The following is a 15,882-nucleotide window of genomic DNA, read 5'->3' as shown; positions in this document are numbered from 1 at the left end:
CACATTATTCTTGGAAGCCAGCAGGTCATTCCAAGCATTTATGGAAACTTTCCACTGCTCCTCAGTAGATTTATGCTTTCTTGGGGCATTCTGCCTTTTTACGTAACTTTGGGCCGACTCAAAGATGCTGAGATCATGACTCAGTGGATACCTATGGTGTTCTTGAATATCAATCTTTGACACTTTGATGTTGCTCCCATTGCTGGTTGCTGATTCTGTAGAACTTCATGTACATAGAGGAAAGGAAAATACCATCACAACATGTCTGTATTTATAGCAAGGGGATGGATATCAAAGCATGGCAGTGTGTTAAAGTACCGTGACAGGAGCCGGGCTGGAAGGCACATGTGGGACATGAACCCAAATAACGCTTTAAAGCATATAATTTAGGAATTATTTAGGATATGGTCATTGAAAGTTTCAACCACTCAAGTTAAATAGCATCATTATGGCAAGTATTTAGCTATTTTATTATATCATTATGTTCAGCACCTACTTGTGTGTTCTGAAGGCACAGTCCAAGCCTAATGTGAGCAGTTTCTAACTTTAAGCTGGAGCAGCTTACAAAGGTATTAGGAAACAGTAAATCTGTGAACCCTCCCAACATTTACAAGCGATTTAACAAGCAAAAAAATTTAGTTTCCAAGCTGAAACTCCTCTATCTTATGGGAAATCTCTATCTGCTTTTCCGATTCCAGATTGTTGAAAACTACTTGATTTATAGTTTTCATTTCAGTTTTTTAATGTTTTTCCAGTTCTTCTATTTAAATGTAATCAGAATGTTTTGTGTTTTTTTCCCTTCCTTAAGTTTGTAAGTTATAGGCAATCTCTGGAGCATAATGTCTGAGGCTAATCAAGCCTCTCGTTTTGAAATTCCAGTTGCATGACTTTTCACCATCTGCCCTGACCAGATCTCTGACCAGCGAGGAGACGGGCTGCTTTGACTAAGAGGGTGAGTTTATACACACACACAAGAAGGGGTGACCTTAGTGGATCACCTGTCATGCTGAAATGCAACATGTGAATGCTGCTTCAGGGGCTAGATTCATCTTAAGAAAAAATAAAAAATTTTTGTCCTCATTTGCAAACGGTATAAGCCTTAGGAGGAAATGCTGAAATAAGAGTGGCACATTTAGTCATTGACTGACTGAGTACAACAGGAGTGTACAAGGATGTAAGATAACTTTGAGATGATTAAAAATAGCTTTCTATTCAGCAGACTATGGTAATTCCAGAAGCAATTATTCTTATCTTAAACAACGAAGCACAACAAAAAGAGAAAGTAGAGGAATGTGTGAAATATTGCTCCAGGAAAGGTAAATAAACAGCTGGCTCCCTGCTCAGCACCCCAGAAAAGGGTCTTTTTGGGCAGACCAAGTCCCCCTCCACTCCAGATGAGAACGAGGGTCAGATAAGTTCACAACGTCTTTCTGCATGAACTCTCACAGCAGACACAGCCAACTGATGTCATAGTTTTTTGTGATTAATTAAGGTAGTAAAACTGCTGGTTGCCCACATGTGTTGATACAAAGCCTGGTGCTACTTAGAGACCCGAGCTGCCTGTCGAAGGATCTTAAAAGCTCTCCACAGTGTTCCGAAGGCATTTTCTGTAAATAACATAAAGCTCAATTTATAAGCTCAATAAAAGTGGAATTTTTTTTATATGTTCAAAATGTATTTATAAAGTAAAAATAATAATCTAACATTTTTTGAAAATATGCATCTTTTTTCATCTTCAGCATAATGCATTCTGACTCATCTTTACAGCTTCAGGCTATTGGTCGTTTTTTTCCCACTGGTCCCAAAGGCACGCTTTTTAGTTAATATAGCCAGTTTCAGGAAACTAAATCTGTTTGAGTGTATAAATGTACTTTCGATTTGTAGTAACACATTAAAATTCCTGCATAGCAAGGTTAGAATGTCCCTGTGAAATTCCAAGCCTAATTCTAATTGATTTTATGTGGCAAGACTTGGAGAAATGATGTCGACAGAAAATCCATTCAATCATAATGAATCTGAATTGTTAAGGCTCAAAATGTGTGTTTGATGTTCAAAGCTGGTAGGAACCTACAACAAAATCAGTGCAGCTGTAATTAAAGCTGCATGCCATGCTTCAGATTTTTATTTGCAAACATTTGGAAATGTATTTTCTTCACATCTTTGTACTTCATTTATATATAAATTAATAAATGTATAAAATTTGATCTGTTGAAGTGCCTTGGAATGGTATATGATGTGAATTGGTGCTACATAAATAAATTGATTTTTTTTTGTCTTGTCTGGTAATTAAAATTCTAGTTAAATTCATTTGTTTCAGTTTTAGCATCAGAAAAAGCAAAAAAGTGCAGAGAATGTGAATATTTTTGTATTGCTTTGTATACATATATTGTTTTTGTTTCTAGTCTTTATGTATTTGTCGAGGGGTATCCTTGGTTGGCGACCCCAGATTTTATTTGAAAACTTCTGCACCATTTTTCTTATTGTTATTTGCCAAACAATAAGAAAAAAAATGCTATAAAATAAGGGGGTTTCAGTAAATCAGAGGTAAGGGCTCTCTAAGGTCAAATACAGAAGTTTAACACAGTTTTAGGAACCATTTTAAATAAACACAAAAAATATATGCACAAATATCAATATGAGCAAAACCAAGCAATTTTTTAAAAAATCCCATTGTCCCAGAAGAGGGTAATAAATTCATGCTCTGCAAAATATCCACATGTCCTGCCTCCTTCCAATTTAGCTTTGTAGAGAGGCCAGCCGGTTGATTTTCTGATTCAGATTATATCCGCTTGTTCCAACTGTGTCTCTGTGAAGTTGCAGTATAAATGAAGGAAAAAACATGCTTTATGTTTTGTGGCTGAACAGTTTTTTCCTTTGAGCTGAAACCCACATCGTTTGCAGATGTTTCTCTGGGACGTATGCTCTTAATTCTCCAAATTCTTCAGGAATATGACAGTCTGCAATATTATTATTGTATCCCGGTGAGTAAAATGTTAAACAGTTTAGAGGGAAACTTAGCTTTAACGCAGACATCTGGTGTTCCTTTTTTTTGCTGCGTACCCACTTTCTCCTGCATTATCTGCTGTGTTTACTTTGCCATGCTTTCATTTTTAAAAACGACAACAGAGCAGTGTTTGCCATTTACGTTTTTCTGCACAGCGAAAGAACAGACTGGTAGCCTATAAGTCTGAAACAGCTGGACACGTGAAGGTATTAAAAGCAGACGTGGTCTGGAATGTTCACCACATGGAAAGTCTGATTGTGTCTATACCTCTACGGTAATAGGGGGACTTAACAGCCAAAGGTTTCCTCAGTCGAGCTGCAAAAAAAAGTCCTTCTGGAAAATTGCTGCATTAACACCATGAGAGCATCCAGCTCTTTCTATGTGGCTGTCTGCAGCCAAATGGCCTAACGTGCAATGAACTGTATTCTTTAAAACCTGGAGAACCCCGTTTTACTCTGATACTCCAAAATGAAATATTCATATTGCATGTGATTTATTCTGTGTAACTTCAGTTGCCCCAGAGGCTTGTTAAATGTTGTGTTTATGTTATTGATAAGCATAAATACAAATGAATGCACCATCAACTGTTGGCAAAATATTGACATTTTTGAGAACATTGTAAGACAAGACAACAATGTGGGTAAACTGTTTTTTTAATGTAATGTGAATTCACCTTTCACAACTAAGTTGTCAGATATTATATTGCTTTCAAAAGCACAGCTTTTTTCTGTTGAAATCACAATGTGATGCTGAGACATCGCTAACGTCTCCTCCATTTTAGTCTTTGTAAATGCATACCAGGTTTTCTCTGATTTGTGACCAAAAACACATTCTACTTTTGAGATTTGTATTTGTGTAAACTATGTACCACTTTCCTTCCCACTTAACACTTGTATGCCAAAGGTTCAAGAGGTATGAATACTTCCGCAAGGTGCAAAATGTAATGCCCATATTAGCCCCCTCTAGTGGTAATCGTAGTAACCAACGCTGCTTAGCTTGTGAGCAGTTGCATCTGGCATAGAAAATTGAACATTTTACCGTATGCTCAGCACCTAAACACGGAGGGATATTTATTGAGATTTGAACTTGCAATCATGGAGAAATTGTGAACATACCTTTGCTCAAACCTCAATGTAGACATTAGACAGCAAAATTCCTTCTGCTAAATCACTTAGAACTCTGAAAGCCTTTCTGCCTTTGTGTTGATCTTGCTCTTGAGATACAAAGATATCCATTCCACAAACGTAGGGGCAGAGGCTGTTAATGGGTTTCGACTTGTGCCTGGTCTCCCCATCATGATGCCTCCAACATGACTCCTCAACTATTTAAGACCACCATCTGTGACAGTGCCGAGCGGATGAGCAGGGCCGCACATGTAAGAGTACCCCAGCAACTTGACAAGTGAGAACTGTTTACAGAATTAGCTCATGTCTTTCTGAGCATCCAGCAACATAACTGTGGTGAGTCCGAGGGTCTCATTAGCAAACATTTGAAACTTTCTCAATGGATTAGCTGCATGCAGCACGTCATGTCTAAGCTTCACAGATTACATCACGAGCACAATTCAGACTCATTAAAATCGATGCCAGATGAGAAAGTGTCATATGAAGGGTACATGAAAGAGCTCAGTGTAGAAACTAAATCAGTGATTGGTAATCTTCTTCAGTTGTTTCTTCCATTGTTTCACCACATGCTGAGTAAAACCGTATTGTAGGATGACTTTAGGAAATAATATTAAATTGGAAAAAATGGCCATATCACTTATCAATGGTAGTTTGAAGCACTTGGTTTGACATTTTGCCAAAGATAAAATAGATATCTCATCAAAGAACCCTGACACATCGAGCACTTACCTGTGAAAGATTTTGAAAACCATAAAGACAAAAACACTCAAAGTATTTGCCAAAGACAAAATGTTCCAGGAGCTTTATGAATCTGAATTAAGGTCTTTATGGAGCTACAAAGAGGGAAATTTTCAGGCCAGAGTTAAAGCTGATCGTTTCAACACAAGCATCATTGCATAAGCTTTAAAATACTCAGACCCCAAATCCAATTTTATAATTTTACTCCTACCCCTACTGCCTGACCCCTTACTTAACATCTAAACTTAAGTGTTTAAAATAACTGACTTTAATGTCAATAAGTTATTTCTGCCAGAGACTTACTAAATCTTTTTTGCAAGTTCAGGTCAACCTCTTTTATTTTAAGTAGAAATCTCAGTTTGAAGGGTTAGATGTGGAAAATGCATATGTTGAGGTATGGGCTTATAGGAATTCTGACTTGCAATTGGCTCTGTAAATACATAAATAAACATTAGGGATGCATGCTTTGATGGTTAAATTGGGATAATCATGCAATAAAATCTCTTCATATTCTGTTGTCTTCAAAGCTACTACTATACCTATTGGAGTTGCAACAATTTTTGTGTAATGTCAGTTTTGTGCAATGTCAATGTCAGTCAGTTATTCTCGACACAATTTCAACAGTAAAACCTGTCATAGCCATCAGAGAGAAAATCTGAATGTCAGACCAAACAGGAATTTGGTATTGGACAAGGAAAGGTTGATTGATGCATCTATGATAACATGCATTAGTGTAATACAAACTATAATTTACATTTTGGAAAAATAGACTAGAGTATATACTTTTTGGTTGTCAGAGTGAATAATGACTTTTAGCTTACCAACATAAACAAACAAATGGGCAAAAAATGGAAAAGGACTGAACACAAATTGCAAAACAATAAAACATTTGTAACTATTAGCATAAAATAATCTACAGATACCCAAACTATTTGATATCATGCTTTAATGTTTTTCTTTCTATAACATGTTTATTTAATTTGTACATTTGTGCATAAGAACATGAAGGCCTAAGAGGATTAAGTCTTAACACAGTAATTAACTTAATCAAATAAGTCTAAATAAATAATTACATTGACATGTATCCATTAAAATTTCTGCTAATCAAAACGAGAGGCTAGCTCTGAGCAACAAAATTATTGTAAGTGCTGCATTCTGTTTCATTTTGGAGTTGTTCTTTGAAATTTACCTTTAGAACCTTAAAAACCCAAGTGTTCATCTGTGTTAATTCAGATCATTTAAAAACCACTTCAGGTAAATTAAATCTCCATTAATGCAATGTTTCCCAACCTTGGTCCTGAAGGAACAATGCCCTGTCTTAATATTCCTGATTCAGGTGATTGCAGTTCAGCAAATGCCTGTTAATGATCCATCAATAGAAATCAGCTGGGCTGAAGCAAGGATATCTGCACTTGATACATGCAGGGTAATGTGCCTTGAGGACCAGTATTAACTGGAAACACCGCTTTAATGAAAACGATCAAAGGACCCAATAAAACTGACTTTTAATTTCCAGTGCACCAAATCTGCATGGTGTTTTTTTATTTTATTTCATTTCCAAACCACGGAGGCAAGTTTGTTCATCCTTTGAAGAGTACAAATCATTTTACTCAGAATTTTGTTAGTTAGGGCAAACTCAACTCTTGAACAAAGTAAAAAAGAATTCTAGTGACTCATCATATTAAAAAAAACCCTGTTGTTTATGCCACTGTGCAGTTTTAGCAGGAGCAGGCCTGTGGTTTGGCCTTTTTCTCTCAGCAATGACGACATTCATTATATTATTAATATAAGAGAAGAAAGCTATAAAAAATTGATAAAATGCTTCACTCATCAGCATCCAAATTATTCACTGGTTATTAAGGCCTCATTGTAAACAGGCACAACAGGACAGACAGGAATAAGACAACCGCAGAGCCTTAATTGCTCTCGTTTATGAAGAGATTTTCCACGGCTCTTTTTCATGAAATTGGACTCACTTTTATCATGTAACAACCTTTGGGACACTTCCACGTATCTTGAGGAAAGACATAATGAATAGATTTTAAATAGAGGAAATTAAAGTGTCTGGAGCAACATGTTACATAAGGGTTACATTGGGATAGGGGCAGCAGAGGCAAAGAAAGCTGAGTCTTTTCATTCCTCTAAAATAGCCAATTTGAAACAGAACATTAACATAAAATATAAAATATAGATTTTCACTAAAGTCAGCTGCAGCCTTATTTTCTCTGCGTTTTGCTACAGGAGAGGAGTTTGGACTCTAAATTTGCCAGATGACAAACCTGAAAGATATACAATCAGATTGAAGGAAAGCAGACATGCGGATTAAAGGCCACAATAATATTTTCTGCTACTTATTTTAATCATTCAAACACTAAGCAAAAATAAAATGGTAACAGTGTTACAGGTACAGTGATGATGCAGAAATAAGTAACTGTGAATTTAAAGATTACGCTACAAAATATTCCCCCTTTATGCATTAGATAAATGTTTTATGGTGCAAAATTAAAATCTGTCTAAAGTCACAGGTGTTACTCAAAACGCCACATAACATATTAGAGACAACTAGACAGAAAAAACCCTTTGGAATATAAGTGAAGGTAAATGATACCTGCAACTTCTGAATTTTTTGGCTTGAACCGACCCGTGACATCTCCAATGTTTCCAAAAAGGAGATTATTCCCTGTATCCTTTTGTTTGAAGAAAACATGAACTTTTACAGAAATCTTATTCTTAATCAATTTATTATTCATAAATTGTGTAAAATAGTTTGTAAATGGGTTTTATCTGACCTTCAAATAAGAGCCCTCTGACTGTCTGATTTGGGTATTCTCTCTGACATTCATTAGCGTGCCACATACCAAATACATTATGTTTTAAGGTCAATGTGTGTCGCACCACCAGGATTTATCTTCCCATGCTGCTCTTTGTATGGAGCTGTAATTATAGATTTCTCATTTCCATCAGTCAAACATGAAAACTGAAACAAGCTTCTTTAATGAACAAAAGCTCTGTAGTCTGGTCTTAATAGTTGCTAAGAGTTCATTACTGCTTGTGTTACCAGTTATTATTTGAAAGAGAGACTTTCTTTCTCTCATTTATAACTCCACTTCCCCGTTTCTTACCAGATTGAACGCAGTAGTCGTCTGGGCCATTGTGATAATTATTTTGGTGTCTGTCTGCTCCTCCAGCTTGTTCAATTATGACTAAAACAGTTTCTGTGGCAGGAACGCTGTGGCTAACCACAAATATGAATGGGAGAAGCATCTCATATAAACACAGCTGACTTCCTTTAATTCAATTTTCTAAAATTAAAACAAGACACTGCAGGTATTTCAGCGGGCTTTGAGTCAACAAATTATAGTGTGGTTTAAAGATTCACGCTCTGCAGATTTACTGACTCCACCCTGTTCACTGTTTTTCAGCTCAGGAAGTGAATATCTATCTTATAATCACCTGGTTGCATTTATTTAGAGTTCGTAGCACCTTTTGCCTGACAAACTGGGTAAAAATATATTGTGCTTCTTGTTACGAAAGACCCTCCAGAGAGCAATGGTGAATAACATCCAGTCCTGCTCATTTATCAGGGCCCGAGTTTCAAGGCTGGAGGGACTGTTCAGACTGCAACCAGTATTCCTCCTCCGAAGAAGAATCGTGCTACCAGGGAGAACAGTCACAGCTGGAGAGGATATAAAGTCTCTTTCTCCAACACAAAATTTGCTGTGTTGAAGTGGCGAAACATTCTTCTGCGTTTGATTCTGAAATTGGCAGAGTCTAGTGGTTCTGTTTTCCACCTGTGTGCCAAATGCCACGTTGCACGTTATGAAACCTGAATTTAGCTGAAAAAGTTTTTAGTAACCTCATTTTGTGAAAAAAAGATGGAAAAAATAGAAAAGAAACCTTTCAAAAGTTTATTACAAATAAATTATTTCTATCTTTCTAGATAGCCTTAGTTTCTGACTAACAAGAAATGTCCTCTTAGGGATTAGAGTGCATTAAAAATGTTAAAAGCAATTTCAACAACAAACATAATGTTTTGCGATGTTTTCTCATTGACGGCAAAGCTTTTCTTGGTTACATCTACAGACATTCAGCCTGTGAGTTTCATACTAACAAAAAAAATGTGTGAGTTTCCATGTCTGTCAATGAGTTCACTAAGTCCAATGAATGTGCTGCTTACACTGGATGTAGGGTGGGAAAGTAACAGTCAGGAATAGCTAGTCAAGTGCTCTTCTATGGTGGGATATGAAAGGGGGTTATTTTCTGCATCATACTTTTACATTTCTTTTCATCAGACCTTGTAAATTTAGCTAGAAAGTTAATATCTCTAAAATGTGTGTATATTAGGCATAAAGCTGAAATGTGGTTCAAACATTTCAGCTAGTTTATTATAGATTACATATGAACTTTAAGTAAAAATTTAATATGGCACATTTTTGGTGTAATATCTTCAGTACATGAAGTCCCTGGTCTTCACATTTTCTTTTTTTTTTTTTTTTACCATGACTGAACTAAAATGCCACTTGAAAGATGAGCCAGACAAGGGAGGCATAAGGGTGACATTAAGAAATCTGATTCAGGCAAAAGAGTCACAAAGAAATCTATTTATTGATATTGCCTCAGGACTTTTCTGCTCTTTCTTCATTTTCACCCTTTGGTTAGTTTCTGTGGCCAAAAATATATGCTTTTATTTATTTATTTTTTTTTGTAGTCTAAAGCAATATAATCACTCATGTCTAGCCATGTTTGTACACTCCCTCTTGTACAACTTGCAGTCTTCAACCTGCAATACAGAAGGTTTCTGACGATTCGCCAGCTAATGTAACAAAATATTTGCATATTTTGGTTGTACGGTGCTGGGGGGGATGATGGGTAGAGCTAGTTCAACACTTTATTTCAAAGAGCTGCCTGATGTAAACTGTCAACACCAAGTGTAAATCTGTGGGTTAAAAAAACCCAAACATATGGTCGCTGAAGTTTTACTCAGAGTAATTTCAAACATTTTGGCAACAATAACACTCCAAGTGTGTGGGACGCTGGGGACTTGTTTTCGATCCTTTGCACGTAGGTTTTGGTAAATGATCGCTCATGAAGTGACCCAGTTCCAATAATCAATAAAATCAGCCACAATATGCTTTCCTTCAAAAAAAATTTATCTCCTTTGGCAAATTCCAACACAATGAGTGAATTTTCTAATAAAAAGCTGAAACATGTTTTTACAGAAAACATGTAAAAACAGGCCCTTGAGCATCCTCACTCAGAACAAATCTCTTGCTTACGTCCCATATTCACTTGGATGTGTAATAAGTAATATTTAATATTGCGTGGCCCTTTCTGGGTGGATTTTATTTCCAAAAAGGATCACTCAAACTTGTCAGATGACTAAAAGGATGCATCAAGATCAATTTAATATCATATCTGGCCTACTGTGACATTACGTCACATTCCTGCTAATACTGAAAAATGAGTGTACACAGATTCATATGGTGGCTGAAACAACAAAGTTATGTTTGAATTTAGTTTTCTTTTACCGCATAGCAACCATGCTTACTCCTACCTCTCAAAACACTCTAAGGCCAATTCACATTGCAAGAAGTCTAACAGTGTTTTTTTTTTTCTTTTAATTGAGCACTTTTATGGTTACGCTGCTGCAGCTGTGTGATAAGAAACAAAATTACGAAATCAAATTTTTCTTTGTAGTACTAAACAACAAAACGCTCAATAAAATGGGTGATTCATGTTTTAGTCATCAGTGCTGTTTTGGAGTCATTATATTGAAAACAAACTCCAGACCATGTTGTTCCACTTTATTGCACAATATTTTATACCTGAGAGACTGCTAACAAGACCAGCAATCCCACATTGGCCAACGCTGGTGTACAATTTGTGTGGAAAACTTTAAACCATTTCAATTTTAGCAAATAATCATCAAAAGTCTGGAAAAGTTTGATTTTATCTATTAGAAGAAGTTACTGTGCAAGCTAAATGGCAGAGCTCCAGAATTTCTCCACAACTTGTCTCATTACATCCTCAAAATTCAATGTGTTTTATCTGGATTTTAAAGGGTTAAAACAATGTTTTTTAGTGGTCCAGTAAAGGTTCAGCCCTAAAAACCTTTAGCAATTTGTAAGAGTGGAAAATTATGTATACAAATACTCTATCTAATCTGACTATGAACTACTTGAGACTTGAACTATTTGCAAAGAAGAATTGGCAAATTGTTCAGTGTTTAAATTCACAAAGATGGTAAAGACATACGTCAAAAGACTCGCAACTGGAATCACCTCAAAAGTTGATTCTCAAGATACAAACAAAACCATGTTTTCTTATCCCCCCAGTTCACAATTATACAACACTTTGTTTTGATTTCACTAATCTAGTTAAAACAAAATGAAATTTGTGATTGTAACATAACAAAGTAAAAGGATGTTCAAAGGGTTGGGCATACTTTTCCAAGACACTTTAATTTCTTCTGTGAAATAAGTATTTTCTGGTATTTTTCATGTGCCTGTTTCTCTTTATGTTTGAAATTAGGGACACGTTGTACATATCTTGCTTCAAACAACAACAGCCTGTTTGTTCTCTGCTGGATTAACAGTCAGTGGATTGTTCAGGTTTGCATGCTGGTGGTACCAACAGCCATACCAGACATTCCAGCCACCTCCAAGGACAAATCCTACACGGCTCAACGTTTAAGACTTCAGCAAACACATTTAGTCATTACAAAGTTTCTTATGTAAGTAAATCCTGTTTTTCTGACATTTTGTCAGTCTTCACCCCTCAAAGTGAGACAACATCACCAGCAGCATAGGAGGTTCCATAAAAGGTTAAAGCAGCACTGTCATTACAAACCTTCACATAGTCGTCCAGGCGGAAATGGTATGTATGTTTGCGAGCTTTCTTTGATTTCAGAATGTGTCTTTGCACTTTTGTGTTTCTTTTGCATCCCCCTTTCCATAGTTAGCTGGGTGTCTGGATGTATTCAATGATTTCCATCCATGAGACTAAAAGCAATTAAGATATTTTAAAAGATTTTCTACCAACAGAATGATTGATAGTTGTTCAAGTGAAGTCATACATGTGTTCTTTGTATCTGTAGCTGCTGGAGATGTACCACTGAACTACAAAGACGTTTCTTTATGATGAGTAAGATGGATGATTAACTTATTGAATGATCTTGTTCTTGTAGTTGCAAGACATCAAGTCTCTAATCACAGTTTTTCATCTGTTTGTTGTGGGGCAAAAACCTTGTAAAACACATGAGGACAAGACTTATCAGTTGAATTCTTGTCACGCATACTCAGATGTCCCCTCGTCAATTTATTGCAGATGGTGGTCTGCAACTTTTGTTTTGTCAAACAGAACATCTGGTGTAAACTTTTTGAAAATGCAATAAATAATAGATCTTAAGGATTTGTTCACACTTACAGGAAAAGAGATATCTGTGTCAAATTCACAACACAGCTTTTAAGTTGTTAGAGTTTGAGCATTTGCTTTCAGTCAGCTTCAGTCAATAGAGCACATATCTTAGTGGATTTAATAAATTTCCGACATGATACTCCATGCAATTTCAAATTTGTGGTACTTACATTTGTAAGTTTTTTATAAAATCATTTCATAATGATGGGAGTTCCTGCGCTTTAAATAAGTTAGCTCCTTTCATCAAAAGTTTTTGAAAGGGTCACAAAATGAACTCCTCTCTTTTTCTTCACTTTTTTGATTTTCACAAAAAGACATAAAAATTAAGATGAAGCTGAGCTGTATTTTTTGCATTTCAAAGTAGTTTCTCATGATTAAAAAAAAATAAAAATTGGAATAATAAACCCTGCTCATTCTTTAACTATTTCAAAATGCAAAAGCCAAATCTGAAAATTTAAGATTTTTGCTTCTTTTTTCTTTCTACAATGCCATGCAAAAGTGTCCATATCTCGTAAACTTGTTCACATTTTGTCACATCATAACAAAAAAATTTGAAAGTACTTTATTTAGATTTTATGTGATTGACCAGCAAAAAGGAGAGGGATATACAAGTTTTTCTAACAGATTTTCTTCCAGAATCTGCTTCATTAAGCTCCATCCTTAATCCGATCAACTGTGACCAGTTGTCCTATCCCTAAAAAAAAAAAAATAATACAAATACCCCTAGCACAATATCGCTGCTATGTTTCACCATGTTGGATGGTATGTTCAAACTGAAGTACAGCGTGAGTTTTCCTCCACACAAAGCACAAGCACGAAAAAAAAGTTCAAATTGACCAGAGCACCTTCGCCCAAGTTTGTTGTGTCCTCCACATGGCCTGTGACAAAGTGAAAACGTGACTTTTTATGGCTTTCTTTCAGCAGTGGCTTTTATTTATTTATTTATTTATTTTTTGCCACTGTTTCCTAAAGTCCAGATCGGCGGAGTGAATGACTAATAGCTGTCTGAGCTGTGGATCTCTGCAGCTCCCACAGAATAACCTGAAGAATTGCCCATTGTGTGGGTTTTGGTGGACAGTATCTCTAGCTTTGCAGTTGTATCATATTCTTCCTATTTTGGGATGATGGATTGAATTGTTCTCTGTGAGAACTTTTGAAGCTTGGGTGTTATTTCAAGCCTTCATATCGGTGTATCGGGATATAAATGTGTGTGTGTGTGTGTGTGTGTGTGTGTGTGTGTGTGTGTGTGTGTGTGTGTGTGTGTGTGTGTGAGTGCAAATGGGTGAATCTGACTCTAGCACTTTGGGTGGTCAAAATGACTGGATAAGCACTATATAAGTCCATGCCATTTATCATTTTACCCTTTAAGCGCAGGTCACTGTAGTGAATTTCATTTAGGGGTATTAGAGAAAAAGGAGCTGGATGCAAATGTCATGTCACATTTTCAGGTTTTTATTGTTAAATCATTAACCATGTATTCTTTTAATTCCACTTTATTGTGCTAATTTGTGTTGGTTTATTACTTAAAAACCCAATAAATTCTGTTGAGCTCTGTGGTTGCAATGAGACAAAATGTTAAAAAGTTTAAAGAGTATGAATTGTTTTGCAAGGCATTGTTACTGGAAAACTTTGCCTTTTTATGATGTTTAGAACGTATTGACCTCCTTTAATTTCATGCATCTATAAATTTCCGTCAGGATGGCTGCAGCTCAGTTAACTCATGCTTTAAAAGGTCACTTGTCGAGCCACAACACTACAGACTGCAATGAAAGTTATAACTTTTCCTTCACCGACTGTTGTTACAATCGAAGATTAATTCTTGTTGGAGAACTGTGTAACCTGATTTTGTTTAGAAATCAAGAGAATGAATTGCAACACAACCGCAGTGTTTGCCAGAGGTAGTGGACAGTATAAACTGACGCTATGAACTTATTAACTGTTAGTTAAGTGTTATGTCCGGCTGGAGCAGGCTGCGTCTGGTCTTCGTCTGGGCGGGAGCTGCTGCCCTCTCATTTCCTTCTCTCCTGCTCCCTGTAGAGGTAAAAATGACTCACTGAGTCAGCAGCTGGCCTCCGTCATCACCAGTATCACCCAGGATTCCACTAGAGGCCTGCAGCCAAATCATTGCACAGTGGCGACATCACTTCCCCTTTATCCTTTTATGGATCTATTTTCTGCCAAGACAAAACAATTCTCATGAGAAAAACACAAATGAAGATCAGCTTTTTATTTGAGCAACTGAATTCGTTGTGTACATGCCTTATTTGAACATTAGGTAGGGACAGCAAAGAACTAGTGAGATTTTCCATACTTAAAAGTGTATTTGTGTGGCTTTACCGATTGTCTTCTGTTCATTGTTTATTAATTATCCCATGGTTGGCAATTGTAAAAGGTGGGTAGTAACTTGCTATGTTAACTCAGTTGCATCTACTTCAGTAACTTTCTTTAACAAAGTAGTATAAATAGTTTTACAGCAACATACTTTTTATTTCTACTTGAAAAAATATTTTTGAAGTGACACAACTCTTACTTGAGTTCATGTTCTACTCTACATGTCAAAGGAAAAACAATCATTTGTGTTTTCTTTTTAATTCAAATTTAATAAATGACACTGTGACTTTAAAATAACTGCATGTTTGATTTAGTCTTCCGGCCTAAACAGGATTCCTTTAGATAAAGACATTATAATCCAAAAAAATAATCTATAAAATGGAATAAACATTGATTTGGAATTCTGCACATAGACTTAAACGGTGCAATATGATTAGCTGACTTTGATGGTATTGCAAATTAATTGGTTTGGAAATACCGTAAAGAAATAGATTGATAAGAACTGAAATTGGATTTGAATTGGACCTATCTTCAACTGAATAGAAATGGAGAAAAAATATGGCTGAAGATGAGATGGATTACTCAGAGATAGTGTTATTGCAAAGTTTTCCTAGTTTGTGTTTAAATCCTCCTGAAATCTTCCATCCTAAAGTATGAGTCCCACTTAAGCTTATGGTGGAGCCAAACATGAAATACATTTGAAAATATGCTAACTCTCTTGACCCAGTTAATCATATAAACACAGAAATACCTGTTAATAATCCAATGTATTTGCTCTGGGTTTTAGCTGCAAACACAGACACCTTTGTGGTTGTGTCATCCACTTGTAGAACCACGATCACAGCAGGCCCACCACAGACAGCCATCCACTCACCGACGACAAGTCTTGCGTTTCCGCCAGAGCTCACAGACGCCCTTGTGGTTGAACTGAACTGTAATTCTGCTCGCGTTTGTGTTTGGAAGCCAGCAGTACTGCCCTGGAATTGAAAGATGTTGACAAAATACACCTGCTCAAATTCATTTTGACATGTGAGTTTATTTTTATTGATTTAACCTTTATTTCACCAGAAAAATCCCAATGAGATTAAATATCTCTTTTGCAAGAGAATCCTGTCCAAGACTGGCAGCAACACAAATAGATAACAGACATTCCAAGCAAAAACAGAGAAAATTTAAAACTAAAGAAAATGTTGAAAGAAATGTATCAGACGTAGAACACGAAGGCCTCTGTTTCAGCCTGAACTGTTTATTACAGATGAGTGAATTTTG

At 36.1% G+C, this 15,882-nt stretch overlaps 1 protein-coding gene across 3 annotated transcripts in view; it reads left to right on the top strand.

Annotated features, from left to right (window-relative positions):
• Positions 1 to 927: 927 nt before the first annotated feature.
• The window catches only part of LOC114134252 (KATNB1-like protein 1), a 41,889-nt gene continuing 26,934 nt past the window's right edge, over positions 928 to 15,882 (top strand). Inside the window, exon 1 of one of the 3 annotated variants that reach the window (XM_028000721.1) lies at positions 928 to 952. The gene's annotated coding sequence lies outside the window, so the exon portion shown is untranslated. Of the gene's footprint in view, positions 953 to 11,626; positions 11,743 to 15,882 lie in introns of those variants that run through there. The other 2 variants (XM_028000726.1, XM_028000722.1) reach the window with 2 other exon arrangements.

Source organism: Xiphophorus couchianus, chromosome 19 (genome assembly GCF_001444195.1).
Source record: "Xiphophorus couchianus chromosome 19, X_couchianus-1.0, whole genome shotgun sequence".
Classification (NCBI taxonomy): Eukaryota; Metazoa; Chordata; class Actinopteri; order Cyprinodontiformes; family Poeciliidae; genus Xiphophorus; species Xiphophorus couchianus.
This window is presented reverse-complemented; position numbering and strand designations above follow the sequence as displayed.